Below are 23777 nucleotides of genomic sequence, written 5' to 3'. Positions count from 1 at the left end.
GTAGCTAGGGCAATGGAAGAATGCTTCTATCAATCTAACACTGTCTACACTGGGGGGGTTAGGTTGGCTTAACTACATCGCTCAGGGGTGTGGATTTTTCACACCCTTGAGTGAAGTAGCTGGGTTGACCTAAATTTTTAGTGTAGACCAGGCCATAGTTTCATAAATTCCAAGGCTAGATCATCTAGTCTGACCTCCTGTATAACACAGGCCAAAGAACTTCCTCAAAGTAGCTATGTCAGTAAAAACATTTTTTTTTAAAAAAATCACACCTTACCTGACATAGCTATGCTGCTAAAACTTTGCAGCGTAGCCCAGGCCAAAGTTACAAAGCAACTGACTTTTAAAAGCTCTCCAGGTTTCGAGGTTGCAAGCCCGATTTATAGTGCCATGGCATGAAGATATTTGTCACAGTTTTAATGCTCTCACATCTCTTAATACATTGCTTTAAACTGCCAAAAAAGGTAATATTCTCAATCAAGCCAACTATATTTTATACACAAGTTATGACTTACTCCTCTCAGCACTGGTGTTAATCAGATTTCATTTATTTTTATAGCATAGGGACATTAACATTACCCTCTAGAAATGTTCCTCTTTCTATTTGTCCTTGGATAAGAAATCTCCCATATTAGGATAACTTTCTTCCTCCAGATAAATGTTTCCTGATAAAATAATATTGTTAACCTGTAACAACCGCAACATGAAATAAATGCAGTTGTCAAATAAACTTTGAATGGGGAATATAAAAAACAACCAAAAAAAAAAAAACCCAACAACAAACAACCGAACCCAGGATACAGATTAAAATATTGTGGTCTTGTTCTTTGATATTCCCGAATCCATTTATTTCCCTGGCTATCGCACATGATTGAATAGCAGAGAAGTCACCTGAAATAGTACCAAATGGCAAAAGATGTATTAGTGTCACAGATGTAATGTGCTTCGTCTCAGGATGTATAGGCTTGTGTGCCGTTCACACTGCTGCACGTAATAGGGATGAGCCTGAATCAAACACCCTTGAAGATACTTTATTTGCACATTTCAACTATAGACGTTGTGATGGGGCTTCAGAGGCTCAGAAAAGGTTTAAGGGAGCCTGAGTGCTCTATTAAGCTCACCTGATACACCTGGGGAGGATGAGGTCACGCTGAAGGAAGAACTAGAAAGAAAAAACATAAGACAGTCAAAGGGAGAGGCAGTTTTGAAGGCTCCTCTTGAGAGGACAGGCTAGTTAAAGACCTGGTCAACGGGGAAAGAAAAGATGTGTAGCTATAGGAGTCAGGATCAGCTCCTGCAGTGGACTCTGTAAAAGGGCAGGGCTTGAGTGAAAGGATCCTGTGAGTTAATGTCCTGAGAAAAGGGTGAAGAATCAGAGTGAAGAAGAGGGCTGGAACCTCAAACCAGCAGAAGTGAGAGAAATCTAGGGGAGTTTATGGTTGGAATGGTATTTGCTGGAGAGTCAGGGACTGAAGGGAAGTCCCACAAGGAGCAGAAGACCTGTTGTTGGGGTTTCCTGAAAGACATTATTTTGAATCTGAAAGACACTATAGCCCTGGAGGGATGGGACTTAAGAGGAATCTGTCCGGAGGGCCTGGTCAGGGATGCAGGAGACCCTCATGAGGGAGCAAGGTGGAGGGATGCTGTGGGAAGGGGAATAGAAAAGTTCCAAGGGGGTGCTCTGGAATAGTAAGGCTGCTACAATATGTTTCAAAAATCTTCTTATTCTTATTTGTCCCTTTAGCCGTTATTTCAGTTTGCTAGAGTGCCTTGATCTAGTCCTCTGTGAAACACGACTAGCTCAAAATGCTCTTATGAACTGTAATCATGTGCCAGCAGGGTGAGCACGGAGAGTCAGTCCGCAGCAGTCTAGCATGGAGTAGAGTCTCACTCTCGCTTGCTGTGAACTAATTATTCGTGTAGCCAAGCCTCTAGTGAGGTCTTACCCAAGTCCTAAAGAGAAACAGGTTGAAAAATGCCAGTTTTTTGTCACCATGTTGGTCCCAGATATGAGAGAGACAAGGTGGGTGAGGTAATATCTTTCATTGAACCAACTTCTGATGGTGGATGGGTCAAGCTTTCGAGCTTCACCAAGCTCTCCCTCAGGTCTGGAGAAGGTAACCAGAGTGTCACAGCTAAATTCAAGGTGGGACAGATCGTTAAGCATAAAGTGTTTGAACCCTTTTCACAAAGTGATTCCTCCATATCTGACCTCTTTGTCCTCAAAGAAAACCTGCATAATGCCTTCAAAAGATGAGCCTTGGAACTTAAATTTATAACTCTGGGAGTTAGAAACCACAGACTTAAGAGAGACACTAGTTTTATGGCTCATTAAAACAATTTGTAATATACTTTGCTGCGTACTAACCCTCCCTTGTCGTACAACTGCAGAGAGATATTACCTCACCTACCTTGTTTCTCTCATATCCTGGGCCCAACACAGCTACGGCAAAAATGCAAACAATTAACTTCTCTGCAGCTCAGTTGCTCTCATGTAAATGGAAAAAATGATACCTACCTACCTCTTGTGGTTTTTGTGATAATTAATGAATGTTTTTAAAGTACCTTGTGAGTTTGTTGGAGAGAAGGAGCTATATGCTATATGTGCAGCCTAGTCTAACCCAGAGGTTCTCAAACTGGGGGGTGAGCCACCGGAATGTATTCTGGGAGGGGGGCAGTGAGAAGCTTTAGGGGAAAGAAACTTACCGGGCACATTTGACCCTCAGCAATGAATAACTAGCAACGCTGATTCCTCCAGACGTCTCAGGTCCTCAGAGGTCGCTGTGCATTTTGGCGGATTTCTGTTAAACTTGCGGAACATTATGCAAAGTCGTTGCCATCTGTACGTTAATCCGTTTGCCACAACGCGGTGCGCACATTTCATTACAAGCATCGACCGCAATCGCAGACTTGCTTTTACTGTGATTACAATGGACCGTTGGCTCATTGGTGCTATTCGCGGAATTGCTCTGCTCCAAAAAAGGGGTGCACCCGTCACACTAGCAACAATGTGATGCCAGTAAGCAGTATCTCACTTAAAATTTTCATTACTCTATACTTAAATGGCTCCGTTTGAATCGATGCCTTACTGTTTTTAATGTTTAGTGAGAGTTTCATGCTGATATTTTTTTATTGGCATAAGGACTTGTGTGGCGGGAATGTAGGGCATAAACTGCTAGTGCCACAAAGAAGTGGGGCACAATCAAATAAGTTTGAGAACCACTGGTCTAGCAATAACTGCAGCAAAAACTCAATTCAAAGACATGACATTAATGTAGCTCTTCTTTCTGACAAGCAGATATACTTTCATTTGTAGACACAGAACATCTTTGGTTGCACCATCTGTGGCCTGTTCACCTTGTCTTACTCATGAGAACAGCCCCAGTGACTCATGGGAATAAATCAGGCATTTATTTATTGGACCATTGTCACTGTTCATACAGCTACACTTTCCCTACTGGGCCTACTGGCACTTTCAGACTTTTCAGGTCCTGCTTTGCCGCTCTCAACGGTCAATTTTTCTTCTTCTCTCTGGCTTCTCTCCCTCCATTTTTCTGCACATTCCCTGTCATCCTTCCTGTCAGACAGGAAATTTTCTCCTGCCACTGCTTCAGAAATTGTCTGATTTAATTATGTGTCTTTCCAATAGACAGCAGCCTTTTTCATTTAGCCAGTGTTCCACTCACATCCCCACAATGGTGGGAAGACCAGGGGATGGAAAAGATGTCAGGAGCTTTTTTAATTATAGGAGCTTTTCTTAGAGCTTTGGCTACCCATTAAGTAAATATGTTTCTTATTTTAACCTCTTGAGTGCCCCAGGCCTTGCAAGTGTATTTCACATACATGGATGTATGCTGTAAGATGTAGGTCATGCTATTACACTGATTAGAATGGACTCTGCCTTTTAAGATATGCCTCTGGGTGTTGGTCCTTCAAAGGAGTAACTGGATTAGCCACTAGGTCAAAGACTAAGTACCCAGTCCTTGTGACCTAGAAACTCAATACCTTGTCCTGGGCAAGAACTACTGCTCATAACAAGCACTATTTTCTGCCTCCGTGTCCAAAGTTTACCTGTTTTTCATGCTCCTATTCCAGTCCCAGTGCGCTGTCTCCTAGTGCTCTCCCAGCCATCAACAGTTGAGGACAGGTTGATGTCAGATGATGGAATTGGTTATCAGTTTTCCACTAGTGACTAATGTAACTTTCTGAGAGGCATTGAAATCCAGTCACTTACATTCCCTGGGAACTATCAGAGATCCACATTTGTAATTTCAGCTTAATCTCCTGAGTTCCCATCCAATGTGTTAACCAAAACACCATCCCTTCTCTCTAATATGTACATTACATTCACTTATGGGGACCAAATATAACTTCTCTCTCTCAGTCCCTCCCTCCCTCCCTCCCCCTGACCCCCTGCTGAGGATCTTTTTCTTTTCCTAAATTCAGTCGTTCACATTTTTTCTTATTTCATTTTTTCCCCTTGCTTGTCTTTCAAGATTAAGGCTTATTCAGAAAAAAACAGCATTCTGTGGCTTATGTGAATCAAGAGTTTGTGCTGTGTATATTGAGCCATGGAGGCCTAATGAGATTACACAGGCAGTATCAGTGGAAACATTGTAATTTTGTGGTGAGGGTTTAGGAAAGTAATGAAAGTAATGTCACATATTTCCTGTTTTATTACCTCAAAGTGTACCAGGTGTTGTCAACAGTGTTAGTGCTGTTTATTACGTGGAAGACTAGATTATTCAGGCTCGGGAAATTAGAATTAGGTAACAGTCAGTGGTTCAAATGCAGCCCACAGCCCGGATCCAACAATTGGAGCCATGCATGCCTGGGCAGCACCCCATTGACGCCAAATGAGCTCTATGTGGGCCGGAAGGGCCCATCTCTGAGTTCTGATTGCAGGGTCTAGACCCTTGTATATAGTGGCCAGATGTCATGCCCATCTGATAGGTGTTTGCTGGACTATATGAACTGAGTTGTGATCTCAGCCTGGTTTCTATTGGATAGTATTGATGACACAAGCCACCACTACAACTGGTAACTTTACTGGACCATGTCATTGAGAAGACAGGGACTGTATGAACATAGAGACTGAACAAGAATGAAGCCATCCTCTACACCTCCAGAAGTGGTTTCTCTGGATCAGAAGTGGGCAGTAAGGGGAAGGTTGCCCTATCACAAGTGATGCTAGACCTGCCTTTTAGTCACCAATGCAGTGTTTCCTGCACTTCCGATTAAAATTGAACCAACTAAAATACTTTTATTTTTGATCATATATAGCACATTATATTTTTGTTACTGGCAGAAGACTTAAAGTAATGTCAATGACTTTTTTACTTAGAAAATTTCTATTTTTACTTGTGTAAGAAGCCTGTCTGAAAAATGTGATATAAAAACTTGACATTTTATATCAAGACACAATGTATATGTCATAAACTTCTTGTTAACACTGCAAACTCCTTGGGTCTAAAAATAACCCACCTCTTTCCAGATGAGTACTAGCTCCCTCCTGTTTCTTAGAATTTATGTTTTTCCCTCAGAGTAACCACAAAACCACCCACCTCTTTCTTACTGCATGCATGTCTAAAAGTGCTGGTGCCAAACAACTGTTAATTTCTCTCTCCTAATAGGGTAAAACGGTTCCTTTCCCACAAAACCTGAATTCATTGGGTTTGTAAGCCATTATGAGTTATTTACACAGAGACAGAGCTGGTCAAAATATTTTCATCCAAACCTTTGCCAATAAATGGCTTCTTGACCCTTCGAAGGGGGGTTGAGGGGGGGGAAGAGTGATTAAAACAGAAAATATTTAGCTTTTCGTTTATTTTTTTTCTAAAATGAAATTAATTTTTTTCCATTTTTGTTCTTTGATTTCCCCTCCCCCCCACCCTTTTCCACTTTCCCCTTTTCATAAGGGGAAAAAACATAAAAAAGGGGAAGAAAAGGGTGGAAACTTTGTAGTGACAGATATGGCAGTTTCCTGCCATGTCTTTGGGAGATCTTGCTTAAGTCTACGTATGATTGTGGGCCAGGGATTGTAGATAATTACATGGCGGAGGGTGATCACAACTCCTACAAGAATTAAGAGCAGTGGGGATGATTAAGCAAATTCACTCTGGTTGTAACACCTCCAGAGAGGTACCACCACTTGGAGAGGTGTGGTTAGCCCACACTGGAGGTGTGTACATTCTAGTGTGCACTAGAATATTGCACACTAACTGACCAATATGGACCGTGCTAAAGTATACTACAAGTTCCCCAGTGTACATTAATGTATGTTTAGTGCATGCCGCAGGGTCTGCATGGGCCAGTTAGTGTGCAACACACCAGTGTACACTAGCATGTACACCCCTCTAGTGTGGACTATTACACTGTATAGACAAGCCCTTAGAGAGCCATTGGCAGAACTGGGATTGTAATGTAGGAATCCCTGGTTCCCATTCTCTTGTGATAAACACTGGAGGTGAAATTTAAAAATGAGATTATAGAAAGCAGTCAGTATACTCTGTTTTAGAGCAACCTAGGGCCTAAAAGTGAAGGGATGAGGCTGCTCAAGAGGATTTTGGTTTCATGTATGTGAAAAGAAGATGAATTTTCTCACTCAGTTCATTTGTCTAACATGGGGGCGGACAGGGGGAGGGGGGATGAGAAAAAAGAGCCTTTTCCTTTACTTGGAAAACCCTACAAATACTAATTTGTCATTAAACTTCCCCTTTCAACAATGTGTTTGGCTGAGCTGAAGCTTTGAAGGTTATGGATTCTGAATGATTGTGAAACTATCTGGGGGACATGTTCAACAGCATTCATCTTAACTAGGGTGACCAGACAGCAAGTGTGAAAAATCGTGACAGGGGGTGGGGGGTAATAGGAGCCTATCTAAGAAAAATCCCCAAATATTGGGACTGTCCCTATAAAATCAGGACATCTGGTCACCCTAATCTTAACAGAGTAGCAAGAGCCAGGGAATAGTCTGTAAACTATCCACATCAAATGACATAGCACAGAACTAGCCCTGACCTGCACAATGGCCCTGGTTCAGCAAGGCATTGGGACCCAAGCATGTACATAAAGTTAACCACATGCTTAAGTGCTTTGGAAAACCAGGACTCCATTTGTGATGCAGCTTGGAAAGGATTTTACAGCTAAAGGTTACATACAATTTTCCTGATCTGAGTGATTTTACGATGACTGAAACAATGGTTTCTCTCATTAGTCAGTTCTGGATGGTTTAAAATCAGAATCCAGGAGAAACTGGAGATAACATACCAGTGAGGCTGCTTTCTCCTCTGTAATCTATAAATGAGTGTATAATTTCTATCTGGATGTAAGGTAAAAAGGCTTTAGGAGCTTGACTCTACTTCCATTGAGTATCGCCCACTGATTTGAATGAAGCAGGATCAAACCATAAGTTCCAGATTCGCAAAGGTTTTGGGGCACATGGGGGTTATGTGCCTAAACATCTTTTAAGGTCTGGATCTAAGTGTCTATGTAATTCAGTAGTGATGGATGGAGCATGGCAGTGTTACTGTTCATTCACTGTCCCTAGCAAACCACCAAGTATGAACAGTGTCTCTGCAGATTTCAGAGTAGCAGCCGTGTTAGTCTGTATTGGAAAAAAGAAAAGGAGGACTTGTGGCACCCGGAAGCTTATGTTCAAATAAATTTGTTAGTCTCTAAGGTGCCACAAGTACTCCTTTTCTTTTTGCCTCTGCAGAGAAACTGCTGGGGGTGGCCATTTCTATTTGCTACCAAAGGAAGCTAGTCTTTTAGGGATGGGTAGCTGGATTCTTTCTAATCTCACTTGGTGGGCGGTAAGTGATGAGGATCTCATCTAATTATAACAGGAACATGGGATTTGCCATGAAGAATCAAGCCATATGTCCATCAGAGTCTAGTATCCCAAATCCAACCACAATATCTGATGCTTCAAAGGAAATAAAAACCATATACTGCACCTGGTCAGTTGAGCAGTGTTGTACAGGGGAGAGAGAAAAAAACATAACCTGTAATGATCAGCTCAGATCCTTTAGCCTGAGATTTGAAGTTTTTACATATGGCTATATAACAGCATTGATAGCTGGATTTTTCTTAGTTCTTATGAGATAGATGATACCTTCCAGTGGTAAATGGAAACTGAGGCACACAGACTCTTTGTATCCATTTCAATAAGGACACTAGGTTTCTGGGAATTAAATATTATATGCACAGAATGGATATAGCACTTGTCATCCATAGATCTCAAAGCACTTTACAAAGGCAGTAAGTATTGATATCTCCATTTTATAGACGGGAAACTGAGGCACCGAGCGACTTGTCTGAGGTCACCCAGCTGGCCAGTGGCACAGCCAGGAATAGAATCCTGATCTCCTGACTCCTAGCTCAATGCTCTATCCACTAAGCATACCTCCCTTAGGTACAGGATCATCAGAAACATTTTCATAACTCATTCTAAATTATCATTTGTTTGCTTAGAGTGTAAGCTCTTCAGGGCAGATTTTGTGTCTTCCTCTATGTTACCCTGTTCCTGTTTGAAACCTCTGGCTGTTACCACTATCTGAGTTATACATGATCAATAATAATTAATAGCACGTACATAAAAATGCATAGGGCTTAACAATTAATTCAGTGTTCTGCCTACAAGGAAAGATGGAATCTGGGTATCTAAAAGCATACGAATGGCCATACTGTGTCAGATCAATGGTCCATCTGGCCTAGTATCTTGTCTTTCGACGGTGGCTGGCACAGATGCTTCGAAGGGAATGAACAGAACAAGGCAATTTATCGAGTGATCCATCCCGTTGTTCAGTCTCAGTTTCTAGCAGTCTGGCTATCAGCAATGCAATGTATAGGATGGCACAGGGAGCACGACCAGCAAAGTGACAGCACTGGCCTCAATTATCAAACACAACATTACATCAGACAGGTTAATGTTATGACTCAGACGCCCAGTGGTCCAGTATATATGGCATGATGGGGGAAGTACATTTCTATGAGATTTATTGATCACTATGACGCATTACAAGCATTCACACAGGACTCCCCAAATCCACTAATCACTGAACTTAGTGTAAACGTGGGCAGGATTCTCCGCGGTGCACATCTCTCCTTTGGTTGATCAGAAATTGTGGTCAAGGATCCAGAAAAGATATGCTATCGGCTTTGAGAATTTGATTTTTCTTTAGCCAAACCTGCCACCAGCGTGCTAAAGTCGCAGACTGTGGCCTGGTCTACACCACACGGTTAGGTCGACATACAATGACTCAAGTTGACCTGACTATGGCAGTGTCTTCACTTCAGTTTGTCTCCCACCTACATAAGTGCCACTCTACGGCAGTTCAGTAACACCACCTCTACCAGCGGTGGTGTAGAGTCACCGGTGATATAACTGGCTCTATGCAGTGTCAGTATAGACACTGCATTGCTTATGTTGACTGTTATTAGCTTTCAGGAGCCGTCCCACAATGCCCCACACTGACAGTACAAGCGCTCCTGCCGAGGGTGTCCGCCACTGACACAGGACACCGAATGTGCACACACACCAACCATTTAATAACTGCTGTGGCGGTATGCCAACGGAAGTTAGGTCGACATAACTTCGTAGTGTGACTTTCAGATCATTCTCTTGTTTTGTTGTTGTTTCCTGTAAGAAGTCAGAACTTCAGCTTGTCCGCTGTTGACTTAGCAATGATGTCAGAATGCTTGCTTTTTCAACGCTCAGGTCTGGGCTGGAGCTCAGAGCTGGAAAGGAAGGAGCTGCTGCTGATGTAGCGTTGGGCTCCATTGTGGGTGAGAACTAGAGAATCTGCGATCCCTAAACAGCCTGCTTGTTCTGACTCTTCGTCATCCCAGGCAGTGCTGTTTCAGTACGGAACCAGAGACACGTCCTAGTCCAGACTTCAGAGCCCAGACTGCTTTTGACTCCAAAGACACAATTCCAATTACTCATCAGACGGAGAGGCTAAAGAAAAAAAAAAAACAGCACACTCAGACACTGAGTCCATGTATTTTTGCTTATTTATGTTGTGTCAGTAAAAACTTGGGAACTCTCCTCCGCCCCCCCGCCCCAAAACGACTATCCCAAAACTATCCAGGCAACTTATGGTCACTCTTTCAATGTGTGTCCAGTGAGGCATCATGTTAGGCTGGGATTTTGAAAGAAGGCTCAGGGAACCAGGGGCTTTTCAGATGCAAGGCTTAATAAATAGCATTTTTTGGTCCTCCGAGCTGGGCAACCTTTTTTGTCTGAAACTCATTCTGGTGGAAAAGGCAGATTCAGCAACACCCAAATGTTCTGCACATTCATGTCTGGGTCACCAAACTGGGCGTTTGGGAAAAAAAACCAGAATGTTTAATTTTGTCCTTTTTGAAAAGAAATATTGGGCTTTTGGGGTTTTAACCTACTTTTCATTTCAAAATTTCCCTTTCACTTTAATTTCAAAAATGTTAAATGATTGACATCACAATCAAACCTTTCAGTTTTGTTGAAATGAAACATTTTATTCAACTCAAAGAACGTTTTTGGTTTGCTAAACATTTCTAAAAAGTTTTGGTTTTGGTTACACGTGAAACTCTTTTTTTTTTTTTTTACATAATACATTCATTATTCACTCAGTGTTCCTTGAGCTTCAAGTCAGAAGCCAATCTCTAAGGTTATGTCTGTATTGCTTTGTAAAGTGGGGTCTGTGGGACCAAGGCTTCTGGACACTGTTTTTCCAAGTTCATACTTGAGTGTTCACACTGCATGGCACAATGAGGTTTACAGTTCCTGGACCTGAGTATCACAACCAAGATCATGTCTCCATATTGCACTACATAGACCTTCTGACTCGGATCTGTGGTTTAAGCTGCATCCACACTACAAAATGACAGGGCTTGGACCTGAGCCACAGGATCCTAGGGCTCAGGTCTTGAGTGCTTTTTGGTCGCAAACCTGAGATAGAGCCCAGGCTTAGTGTGCCACGTACACATACAGTAAGGATATGTCTACACTGCAATTAAAAAACCCACAGCAAAGAATCTTTAAAGTCTGGGTCAGCTGACTCGGACTTGTAGGGCTCGGGCTTCCAGGCTAAAAATAGCAATGCAGGCATTCGGGCTTGCGCTGGATCCCGGGTTCTGAGATCCTCCCAGAATTCATGAGGTCTCAGAGCCCAGGCACCAGTCTGACCCTGAACATCTACACTGGAATTTTATAGCTTTGCAGGCTGAGCCCCACAAGCTTGAGTCAGCTGACTGGGACCTGCCCCGGCCATGCTGCGGGTCTTTCATTATCATGTAGATGTACCCTAAGAGACCTGGACAAGACCTAATGTGAGGGGCAGATTATCCCAACTCTGCCTACTACTGAGTTCTTAGATCTTCCTCTTGAAGCATCCAGTGCCGGTCACTGTCAGAGACATGATACTGGACTAGTTGGACTCTGGGTCCGATCCAGCCTGGCAATTCCTATGTTCTATGAAAATCAAGCTCCCGTCACCTCTGGCTATGATGTGACCTTCTCTGCAGTCTCCAACAATTTACCAGACTCCAGTGGAGTCTCCAATAATTTACCTCGATGACTCAAAGGAAAGATTAAAGACAGAAAATGTGGTGTGTTTGGCTATGGGACTGTGGTGACACATCATGATGCTGTTTTCCATGCACTGCACTTTTAAACACGTGGAGGCTCTGTTTGGCTGCTAGGGACAGCCTGGGGTAGTTTACAGAGCAGACACCATGCTCTGTTTTCTCTCTCACAGGAACTTATATTTGTTCTGTGAAATGGAAATACTGTCAAAATTTCACATTCCCCTCCCCCCACAAAACTGTCTTCCCATTGTTCAAACAACTCTAATTAAAATGCCAGAGGGAGGTGGTCAGAGCTAATTCAGTGTAGTCACACCATTTATTTTCGACCCTAAGGGTACTGCAATCAAAAACCCATGGCACTGCATCTCAGAGCCCAAGCCAAAACATCTACACTGCCCTGCCGCCTGAGCCCCAAAAGCCCGAGTCAGCTGACCCGAGCGTCGATGCAGGTCTTTTATTGCAATGCAGACATACCCAGTGCCTGTTTGCATATTGTCTGCAAATAAGACCTGGATATTTACAGATTTGTTCACTATTTGGAATCATTCAATGTATGTTTTCTGCTAATGTATCGAGGGATGACTGTTCGTGGACTTTTCTTGGCTGGTATTGCTGATAACGTCAGACCCTTTGAAGTAAGTGAGTAATGCATATTGTCAAAGTGAACGTGTGGTTTTTATTAGAAGGAGGGCTCCCCGGTGTAAAACTTGACCAATACTAGAACTGAACTAGATTTAGTAGTGCCTACCGGCGGTTTCATTGAATCCAGAGTTTTCCCTTAATAAGGACTTCAGGATTGGGCCAAAAATGTCTTTCTAGTCAATATTGTTTTTGTCTGGAAAATGTGGATAATACCCTTACTTATCTACCTCAGGGGATTTTTGTGAGGGTTATATATTCATTTATTGTATTGTGGTAGTGCCTAGGAAAGCCAGTTGTGTCCCAGGCCTCCATTGTGCTAGGCACTGTACAAACACAGAACAAAAAGATGACATTTGCCTCAAAAAGCATAAGTTTGTAAAGCTTTGGAGGCATAAAGTTCTATACAAGGGTGGCTATTGATTTTATTGTTAATGTCTAATTATTATTTAGTAAAGAGCTCTGGAAATATGAAATACAGAGGCCCAGTTTCACAGAATGTTTGCAGAGTATTGGCCTTTTGTAGTCATCATAATTAATAATGATACTACTTAGCGCTTATCTGAAACTTGATCCAAAGCAAATTATAGAATCATAGAGGTGAAGGACTGGAAGGAACCTCGAGAGGTCATCTGGTTAAGTCCCCTGCACACAAGGAGGACCATTCCTGACGGATGTTTATCTAACCTATTCTTAACTCCAATGACAGATATTCCACAACCTCCATAAGCAATTTATTCCAGTGCTTAACTGCCATGACAGTTAGGAAGTTTTTTCCCCATGTCCAACCAAACCTCCCTTGCTGCAATTTAAGCCCCTTGCTTCTTGTCGTATCCTCAGAGGTTAATGAAAAAAGTAGTTTTCCACCTTCCTCATTGTAATAACCTTTTATGTACTTGAAAACTGTTATCATGTCCCCCCCTCAATCTTCTCTTCTCCAGACTAAATAAACTGAGCTTTTTCAATTTTTTCTCATAGGTCATGTTTTCTAGCCCTTTAATCATATTTGTGGCTCTCCTTTGGACTTTCTCCAATTTGTGCACACAATATTCCAGCTGAGGCCTTAATCAGCATGGAGTAGAGTGGAATAATTATTTCTCGTGTCTTGCTTACAACACTTCTGCTAATACATCCCAGAATGATGTTCACTTTTTTTGCAACAGTGTTACACTGTCAAATCATATTTAGCTTGTGATCCACTGTGATCCCCAGTTCCCTTCCTAGGCAGTGTTTCCCATTTTATATGTGTGCAACGGATTGTTCCTGCCTAAGTGGAGTATTTTGCATTTGTCCTTATTGAATATCATCCTATTTACTTCAGACTATTTCTTCAGTGTGTCCAGATCATTTTGAATTATAATCCTAGGCTCCAAAGCGCTTGCAACCCCTCCCGGCTTGGTATCATTTGCAAACTTTATAAGTTTACTCTCTCTGCCAGTATCTACATCCAACACAAACAGCCACGTATGCCTGCGCACAAGTAGTATACCAACTTTGAGAGGTGTACGCTGATATAACTTGCAGCAACTCAAGTTTTTAGTGCAGACGTGGCTCCAGTATATTAAATGGGAGTCTTTCGATAGACTTCAGTGGAGATTGGATCAGGCACCAGGGTGCTTTTGGTATACTTAAGATTTTAAAGCAGAAAAATCCCTCCATGTTTGCGTGTACAGAATATACCAGATGATATAAAAACGAAAGATCACATTATAGGAAGATGTTTTTACTTTGGAATTCTTAATAAGTAACTGGGGCTGGCTGAGAAGCATCAGAGGATATTATCCATATAGAAGTCCAATGCACCATAGGGGACCAGGCGAATGGCTACATTCTGCAGCACCATCCCTTGCAGAATATGGAGCTTCTGGAAGGAAGTTAATATAGCTTGGAGCTGCGTTAATTCTGTCAGGATCTCTCTCACTGATGCCACTGTGCAGCCATAGGGTACTAAAAGCTTGATCCTGCCAGGAGCTGAGCACTCTGGCACTGGCCCAGCAAAGCTCTTAAGCATGTGTTTAAGTACATGTGGCCCAATCCAGGTGTCGTAGAAATTAGTAGAAAGAGTCCCACTAACTTCAAAAGGTGCTGGATCAGGCTCATGAGCATGTCATTGATGGATCACAGCCAGAGTGCTCAGCCCCAGTATGATCGAGCCTTAAGTCCTGGAACTGGAAGCTGTATGAAATTCATAGACCTCTTACATGGACCAACCACTAAAGGTTAGTAAGTGTGGGTTCCATGGGCATCTCTATGAAGAGGTTTCCTGATCCTCTGGTCCCAGGTCCGCAGATTTCTTCATGGGAGGGAGCAATCTAACCCCTAGGTAGCTCAGAGTGAGTCCATCATTTCACTGGTCTTTGCATTACATCTAAATAAATTACATATATAAATGTACCAACACTTAACTGTATTGTGAGTCAAATCACTTTAAGTGTAAGCTGAGCTCCTGATTCTTAATATACTAAACCTTTAATAGACTTACAATTTTGAAACTGAAAAGATCAAAGTAATAAGCAGTGGTGTGTATAATACATAGTTGGAAACACAGGTATTTTTCTAGTATATCTGTATCTGTTAATTTATGCTGCAGGAGCAACAGGCTTTAGGAACACAGAGGCAAACATGATAGTTTTTTTTTCTAGAATATTGAATGCATGAATTGATTTCAGCCCTTTTCAGTTGCTCATAACTTTCTGGGGAAAATTCTTTTTGAGGATGAAATTTTCCATGCTTGGACTCATGTGAAAGATAAATGTTTTTCTAAAGTTTTGAGCCAAATTGTTTCAGTTTCAATTATTTAAGAGTGAACTAAACATGTTTTTTCTTGTATGTTTCAGTTAGGAATGTTTCATTTCGGTGAATTAAAAATGACTAAAATTAGAAACGTAAAACATTGACATTGAGGTTGCAGACATTTGCAGATGCACTTACGTTTGTGTTTGGGAACAGTCCCACAGCTTTCTAGAGGACTGTCATGGTACTACTCATGGGTGCAAAGTAAAGCATCTGCATAAGTAGTTGCAAGATCAGGGACATTCTTTGTTTTTTAGGTTCCATAGTGATCTAGGAATAAAGGCAATTTTTTTTAAATAGTTTTAAAGGTATGACTATTTCAATTAGGTGGTTTCACTGACAAACAAATGCAGTGAAATTTTTATCCCCATATTTTAGTGTGACGGTTCTGGTAATATCCCAGTTCAAGTCATATATTGCCAGATTGAAACAGGTATAAGATTGAAACTCCTGAGCCAATTTTCTTCAGGTCTCATTGAGATCAACAAAAGAAGTCAAGTTTGAAGAAAACCACATTAATGATAGGTATAAAGTTATAAATGGCTGACCTCTGCATGTACATCCAGTGGAGGACCAACTTCACAACTGGCATAGCTTTCTAAAAATGTCAAGGTGTCCCATAGACCAGAATGGAGCTGAGTTTGAGATGACTCTATTTTGTGTAGGAAAAGCCAATTTGTTTACTTACTTACTTAATAATTATCTGACAAATATCATAAAGTGATATATAGAGAAATCTTATGGTAAGACTGAACATGCAAGCTAAACTTTTGGAAATTCTTGATTTCTCCACACTAACATTGCTTTAAAGATAGATGAGGAGTACTTGTGGCACCTTAGAGACTAACCAATTTATTTGAGCATGAGCTTTCGTGAGCTACAGCGACTGTAGCTCACGAAAGCTCATGCTCAAATAAATTGGTTAGTCTCTAAGGTGCCACAAGTACTCCTTTTCTTTTTGCGAATACAGACTAACACGGCTGTTACTCTGAAACCTGTCATTAAAGATAGATGGAATTATAAGTAACATGTAGCTAATACTTTACTGGCAAAATGCTGCCTTCCTTGGTGCTGATGCACAAAGAGAGTAGGAAGAGGACATAGCCCCTCTGTTTTGTTAACAGTAAAGCTGGTTAATTTTTTATTCAAAATTTTGCAATGTAGCTGAAACGTTTAGATCCGTGCCTGCGGAAACAATGCATTTACTCACATGGGTTTGATCTTGCAACCTTTGCCCTATAAGAGCCGCTTATCACAATATACTGTTTTGTCAGCAGATAGATAGGAAAAGTGATTCCGATACTGTAAAGCAAGTCAATGGTTCTGGTTGACCTAGCATCTGATTTCAACCTTGTCTTCTGTCACTTAATATAACAAATTATATTTGTGGCACATTTAGCTGTTTCTACCAGTTTGGGTCAATGGACTAACACACTGGCATAGACAAGAGGTTTTTCCCTTTTCTTTATGTATAGTCATGCATGTTCCAGGATCCAGCTTGCAAGTTCTGATTGATTTGGCACAGCGACAGATTCTGATTTTTTTTCTTTTCCATGTCACAGAATCTGCTTTTAACAACTTGTCAAGCAGTCTCTGATTTATTGGCATAGCAGAATATGGGGTAGAATCTAGTCATTTTCTTTTACATACCACAGAATTTGTTTGACAATTCACTGTGCGCACTCTGGTGGCCTGGCACATTCACATTGGCATAGCCCAGTGCATTGCTCCATACCCTTAGCTGGTTGTGTTCAGCTCAGTTCTGCTTTGAACAACGCTTATCAATCTGCAAGCCCATTGCTTGTTAAGATCACTGAAAATGTTGGTTAGTAACCACTTTGCTGCTTCCTTGAATAATTAGCACACTATACACCTTGGAAATGTGCTGACATCGCAGGAGATTATCAGCATTTAAAATAATGCAACCACATTCCATGGCACCGAAGGTCAACAGGAAGTGGCTAATCATTCTGGCCCTGAGAAAAAAGCTAGAATTATGTTATCATGACTCACCATGGCCAGGGCAGGATATAGTCATTATCTAGAAAAAATCTAAGAAAAATATCCGATAATAAACTGAATACTACACTAAATCCTAGCCAAGCCTCCTAAAATTGTGGTTTCTAAAAGTTTTCTCTCTTTGGACAACCCACATATGACACTGAGGGCAAAGTTTTCCTTTCTGGTCTACCTGTGCTTGTTTCATGCTCAAAACCAATGTACAGGTCAGACTGTGGGGCTGTAAAATCAATCTGGGGCTGATCTGATGGGCCAAAATGTGGTATTGTGTCAAAAGATTCTACTAAATAGTTAAAACATTTCTTCCCTCCTGAGCAAGATTAACTTTTCCAGAGGTGTCTTCCCTTTTTAAGCAAGAGAGGATGTGTTTCTCAGACCAACAGAATCTTTCAAAATATAAGAAACTTCCAAAATGGGACCACTGTATTTATGTGGTTAAGGCAGAGCTAAATCTATGTCCATACTCTGGACAGAATCAAGAGGGCTCCTTTTCGAAGCATGAATGGTCTGTGCTGGAATAAGGGGTTGTACAGTGCATACATAAATATGAGGACCACAACATGTAAGGCCCAACGAGGGATTGGTAGGGGTAAACAACTTGTGCCCAACATTCCTGCTACTTCCTACTACTTCCTACTACTTCCTACTTTATAGATCATATTGTATGGCAACTACCAGAATTAGGCTCAGGCTGCAAACCATTTACACACCTCAGAATTCGGAGGCGTTTTTATCTTATTTCAGTTTTGCTAAAACTGACCCAGTGGTCTCAGGTTGTAGGCCCAAGGAGATTGTGTTGCAATAATCTAATCTCAAGGTGACAAAGACTTGGGTATCTGCAGTAAGGCCTGCATTTGAAACAATAGGTTGAACTTGCTTTGCCAAGCCACCACCCAAGCCGCAATCTCAAGTAGGCACTGGGCAGCAGCACCTCGTCAGCAGGTATAAATGGTCATAGCTCCAGAATGACCATTTACGGCAGCTGAGGATCATTCATTCCCCAGTACCATTGCTGCTTCACCATCCCATCTCTAGAGTCCTTCCCAAATCATGGGTATTCAATACCAGTTGCTCTGGCAAAGATTCTCAGATATCTAGATGGATTTCAGCAAAGGTAGGAGGAAGGTTATTGGGAATCAGGGAGCCACTCCTAGAATTTATGCCGTGGTGGTCCCTGGTAGTGTGTTACCCCTAGCACCTGCTTTTCTGGGTGTTTGACCACTGACATAGACTCTGCCCCGATATTAAATCCCCAGATTCTCATCAAACTATAGTGAAACTCCAACAGTATGGACTTCATAGTGTCTTACACAGCTCCATTGCAAATCTATGTCATAGTCCAGGAAGAAGGTGTCTGTGACCAGGATCTGACCCCCTGGTCTTTCCTGTAGCAGTGCAGAGCACTGAGAATTTTGCAGGGTCAGCTTCTCCACATTCATCTTTGAAAGTGAAGAGTCAGAATCTGCTCTCCTTACTGATGGCTTTGCTCTCAGCATGGCCTTTCTTAGTGAGAAGAAGAGGTTTAATATTCATGCTGTGTATTTGTTTTAGCTCAGCCTGTCTTAGGAGTTTCCTGTGCTGTGTACTGTGGTTACTTTAATGCCACCTTTCTGACACAGCTACGGAAAGGCGGGCTATATACAACATTTGGTCACGCTCAACAAAGCTCAGCGTAATGAAGGCCCTTCTTAATGTGCTCAAGCAAACAGCGCGCGAACATGTGGGAAATCCATTCTGTTGCCCTAAAAGGAAAAGAGAATGATGTGGCACAACAGTGAACCCTTGAAGTGAAAGGTGAGCAAGGCTAGAGTGTTGCTGGATAATCTTAATTTTGCTTCCCTTTCCTGCCATGAAACAGTGCTCTCAAGTGCATCCATCTCATTTCCTCTGCCTTTGTACACAGCACAGAAACTATTCCTCTCTTCTACCCTTTGACAGTAAACACCTCTCTTCAATAGTCAAACAGCCCCACAACCCGTTTCCCCCCCCAAAACATGTTAGTCCACACACAGTATTTTATGCGTAACGGGGGCTCCACAACTGTAGATCGACTAGCCTTTATTTGTGGATTTATGAATATTATTTATTGAAGGAATTGGTGTTTCATTTTATAATCTTCTCAGACTGAGCCAATGCTAATGCAATCAAGGGCAGTCTTTCCCCTGATTTCAAGCAGCACTGGATTAGGTCCTTAGCATGGGAAATAGCAAAAATAACACATAGCTGTGATCCAGCAACAAGCATCGCATGGGGGCTCATTTGAAATGCAATTTACCAACTAAGATTTGGCCAATTCCAGACTGTGATGTGACATTCTTAACTTTAAAGAATAGTAAACTGGTCAGCATTTTATTACAAAAATAATACACTTTCTGTTGTGACAGTATCACACTCTACTGGGATGTTGGAGGCCAATATAAATTTGAGAACTGTCTGGTGGGAAACTGCAAATGAGAATAGACATTGATAGATCTGTTGTTCCTTTTTCACCCCTTCTGTACACAGGCCACTCCCAGACAGTTCTTAAATTTATATTGGCCTCCAACATCCTAGTAGAGTATGATACTGTCACAACAGAAAATGTATTAGTTGGGTTTATCTTTAGTAATGCTCACTATACATGTATCTGTAAGCTTAACTTTCTGGGCAGTGCTGCTCTGTCTATAAATAGGTACAGGATTTATGCCCATAAGTATACATTTATTCATGTTAAAAATCACTTGAGTATTCCCCTGGAGCTTGGTACTCAATAAGAGTATCAGATTCTGGCCCATAATAATGTTTGACTTAATCAAATGGTGGAAAACAAAAATGGACGACAGTAATGGTTCAGAACACTACACCTTGCAGTTTAGTCTGAATTATTAATGTGCATAAAATATCATACTAACTATAGATACGTCAAGAACACAGGGGGGGAAATCTCTTATGGGCATAAATACAATACACATTTACAGACAGAGCAGCACTGCCCAGAAAATTAAGCTTACAGGTACATGTATAGTAAAGATAGATCACAGCTAAATACAGAGGAGATCCATTTGGTTATAATATGAGCTTTAACAATTATAAATTCATATAGGATGGCCCAGTGGATAGGTGACCAAATGAGGTGTCAGGAGATCTGGGGTCTATTGCCAGTTCTACCACTGACCTATGTGAGCTGGTGAAGTCACTTCATCTCCCGCTGCCTCTGTTCCCTCCCTCCCCATACCCCTTGTCTTGTCTATTTAGATGTATGTTCTCTGGGGCGGGGACTTTCTTTTCATATATGTTTGTACAGTGCCCAATACAACAGAGCTCTGATCTTGACTGAGACCTCCTGATGCAACTGGAATACAAATAATAACCCTGATTCAGGGAGGTACCTCAGCACGTGCTTAATATTAAGAAGGCAAACAGCCTTATTGACTTCATTGAGTCTGCTCATGTGCTTTAAGTTAGGCATGTGCTTAAATAACTTCCTGAATTGATTAAAATCATAGTGTACACAAAAATACACCTTTGTCCTTTTTATATTCTCCTGGTTAAATAAGGTTGCAAAATACAGCCTTTCATGAAAATATACCTTGTCTTTTATATATCTATATCTATTTACAAGGGGATTTAGTAATCATTTTTGGAATGGATTTCATAGCATAAATTGTATAAGCACCCAGAGAAGCACATAAAACTAGTAGGATCTGAGTGTAATTTTGCAAAGTTAAATTACTGTTATGTCAGAAGGATAAGAAATGTGTTTCGTTATTATGATATAAACAAATATCCCTGCATTGCATTCAGGTCTTATCATTTAATGATGTATAACAATGTTTTGCTGTTAGCCATCAATATAATTTTTTAAAATCTAAATTACTTTGTCTTATATCTATTTTACGCTGATCACTATGTGACTTTAAAAACCACAGGGCAGAGTAGTTTTCAAATGGTTATCAGTCTCACGGGCTAGGTGTCAGTTGTGGGCATCTTTCAGAAACTGCAGGTTTTAATCTAGGTAAAGAGGATAAGAGCTCAGCACAGGAAGGAAGAAACTGCAAGGATCATTGATTAGTTTAGGCTCCTTTCCCATCTCTACTCCCGACCAACTCCCTGCTATATTTATACCTGCACCATTGACCCTGGTAAAGGGGTAAGTGTGAGGGTGACTCTGCAAAGCAATAATTTCGGTATAATTCAGTAGTTTAAAATTAGTTATACTAAGGCCTCAGCCAAAGCCCACTGAAATCAATTTAAAGACTCCCATTAACTTCAATGAACTTTGGATTAGGCCCCAGTTCATCAATGCACTTAAGCAGTTCTTAGTTCCATTTTTATTCAGCAAAGCACTCGTACACATTCTGCCTGTAGTCAGGGTATCAAGCCTTTCTCCTAATCATTGTGAATCTTCTGTTTTCCCTAACCGTTCTCACCACACTCTGTGACCAGGACAATTGTACCGAAATGTTCTACAGAACGCAGGGCCTGAATACATATTAGCACAGCAGAGCTTTTAAACAAAAAGATGAGTTCTTTGGTGCAAGGAAGCGTCACCTCATTTGTACTATACCTAGATAAATAAGGAAGATCCTGGTCCCAACTCCGCCCTGATGTGCCAGTGCCACCCAGTTGACTTGAGTGACATTCATCTGTGTGCCTCCGGGTACGTCTACACTGGCAGAGCTGAAGTGCCGGCAGTTACAGCGCTGCTCAGAGCGTGGCAGCTATCCCAGAGAGCATCTCTTCCTCTTCTGCCGCTAAGATTTGTGGGAAGGCGGAGGGAGTCATGGGGCATCCTGGGTCCTGGCCCAATGCCCTGTGATGCGTTGCTTCGCATCCCAGCAATCCCTGTGCTTCCATACACATTTGACACCATCTTTCAACGGTTTGTGTACTGCACACTCTGCTCTGCCTCTTTGGTCTGCAGGAACGGATCCTGCACTGTTGACCAATGTGCAGCTTGCTCTCACTCACATGTCACGAGTGGCGGCGAAGATATTCCTTAAACTGCAAAGGCAAGAGCAGTTCAACATTGATTCAAGTTGCACTGGGGGAGGTCTAGGTTGGATATTAGGAAAAACTTTTTCACTAGGAGGGTGGTGAAGCACTGGAATGCGTTACCTAGGGAGGTGGTAGAATCTCCTTCCTTAGAGGTTTTTAAGGTCAGGCTTGACAAAGCCCTGGCTGGGATGATTTAACTGGGAATTGGTCCTGCTTCGAGCAGGGGGTTGGACTAGATGTCCTCCTGAGGTCCCTTCCAACCCTGATATTCTATGATTCTATGATTCTATGATCTCACCAGGTGTAGTAGCTACAGCACGAGATTGCTTGTGGCATTCACGGAGGTGCTGACCACAGTGGAACGCCGCTTTTGGGCTCAGGATACAAGCGCTGAGTGGTGGGATCACATCGTCCTGCATGTCTGGGATGACGAGCAGTGGGTGCAGAACTTTCGGATGAGGAAAGCCACATTCATGGGACTGTGTGATGAACTCGCCCCAGCCCTGCGTTGCAAGGACACGAGAATGAGAGTTGCCTGCCGTTGGAGAAGCGTGTGGCGATCGCACTGTGGAAGCTGGCTACTCGAAACTGCTACCGATAGGTTGCTAACCAGTTTGGAGAGGGAAAGTCGACCATTGGACTCGTGTTGATGGAAGTGTGCACGGCCATTCATCCCATCCTGCTCCTAGACCACGACTCTGGGCAACCGGCATTTCATTGTGGATGGCTTTGCCTCCCGCACCTTATGGTAGGCATTCCGCAGCTCCTTCACTTTGATCCTGCACTGCAGTGTGTCCTGGTCATGGTCCCTTTCTGTCATGCATCGTGAAATCTCTCCGTAGGTCGCATAATTCCTCCAGCTGGAGTTCAAACCGATGAGCAGAGAGGCGAGAACAGGCACCGTGGGACACCTCCCGGAGGCCAATCGCAGCGCTGTGTTCACCGCGTGGAAAGCTCTACGCCTCTTGTTGGGGTGGGTTTTTTACAGCACTGCAACTGTGCAGTTTCTGCACACTAAGTGGCTCGGCAGCGTGTGCACCTCGGGAGTCACAGCGCAGAAAACTGCTTTGCTGTGCACAAACTTGCCAGTGTAGGCAAGGCCTGAGAGCAAAATTCAGGGCCTCCTGAATATTACTGGTTTCTATTATCGTAGCACCTGGAGACCCTTCATGAGACTGGGGGCCTATTGCAATAGGCACTCCGCAGATACATAGTGAGAGAGAGCGACACCCCCTACCCCAACAATTATGATCGAAATTGGCCAGACACACAAAGGGTGGAAGGGGAAATAAAAGGTCTGGAAGGGTGAAATAACTTGCCTGTAAATTCACACAGCAGGTCTCCTGACTCCCACTCTAGTGCCTATCTTTTAGAACACACAATCCAGCATGTTTCATGAGGCTGGATAGTCATCTGTCTTGGATGGCGCAGACACAATGAATCCTACATCTGAGCTGGGGGTTAGACTAGATGACCCTCACAGTCCCTTCTAACCCTATGGTTCTATGCTGTCATGTTAGCCTGTGATTTTAGAACCAGCCTCAGCGGGAGCCATGGGCGCTCGGTAGTCTTCTCTGAAACAGCTGGATTACTTTTACCTTCCTGAAATGATTCATTTAATTGAATCCAAAACCCGCACGAGTTCTGATGCCCTGAGGACCCAAAGAAAAACTGCTTTGCTTAATTCGACATCATCTTTATTTTTATTAGAAGAAAACTACGTTGAGGGGTGGACATTTTCTTTGGAAGGTTCCTGTGACAGCCCCTAAAGCAGAGTG

Source organism: Caretta caretta, chromosome 1 (genome assembly GCF_965140235.1).
Source record: "Caretta caretta isolate rCarCar2 chromosome 1, rCarCar1.hap1, whole genome shotgun sequence".
NCBI classification, from domain to species: domain Eukaryota; kingdom Metazoa; phylum Chordata; order Testudines; family Cheloniidae; genus Caretta; species Caretta caretta.
Note: the sequence above shows the minus strand (reverse complement) of the source record.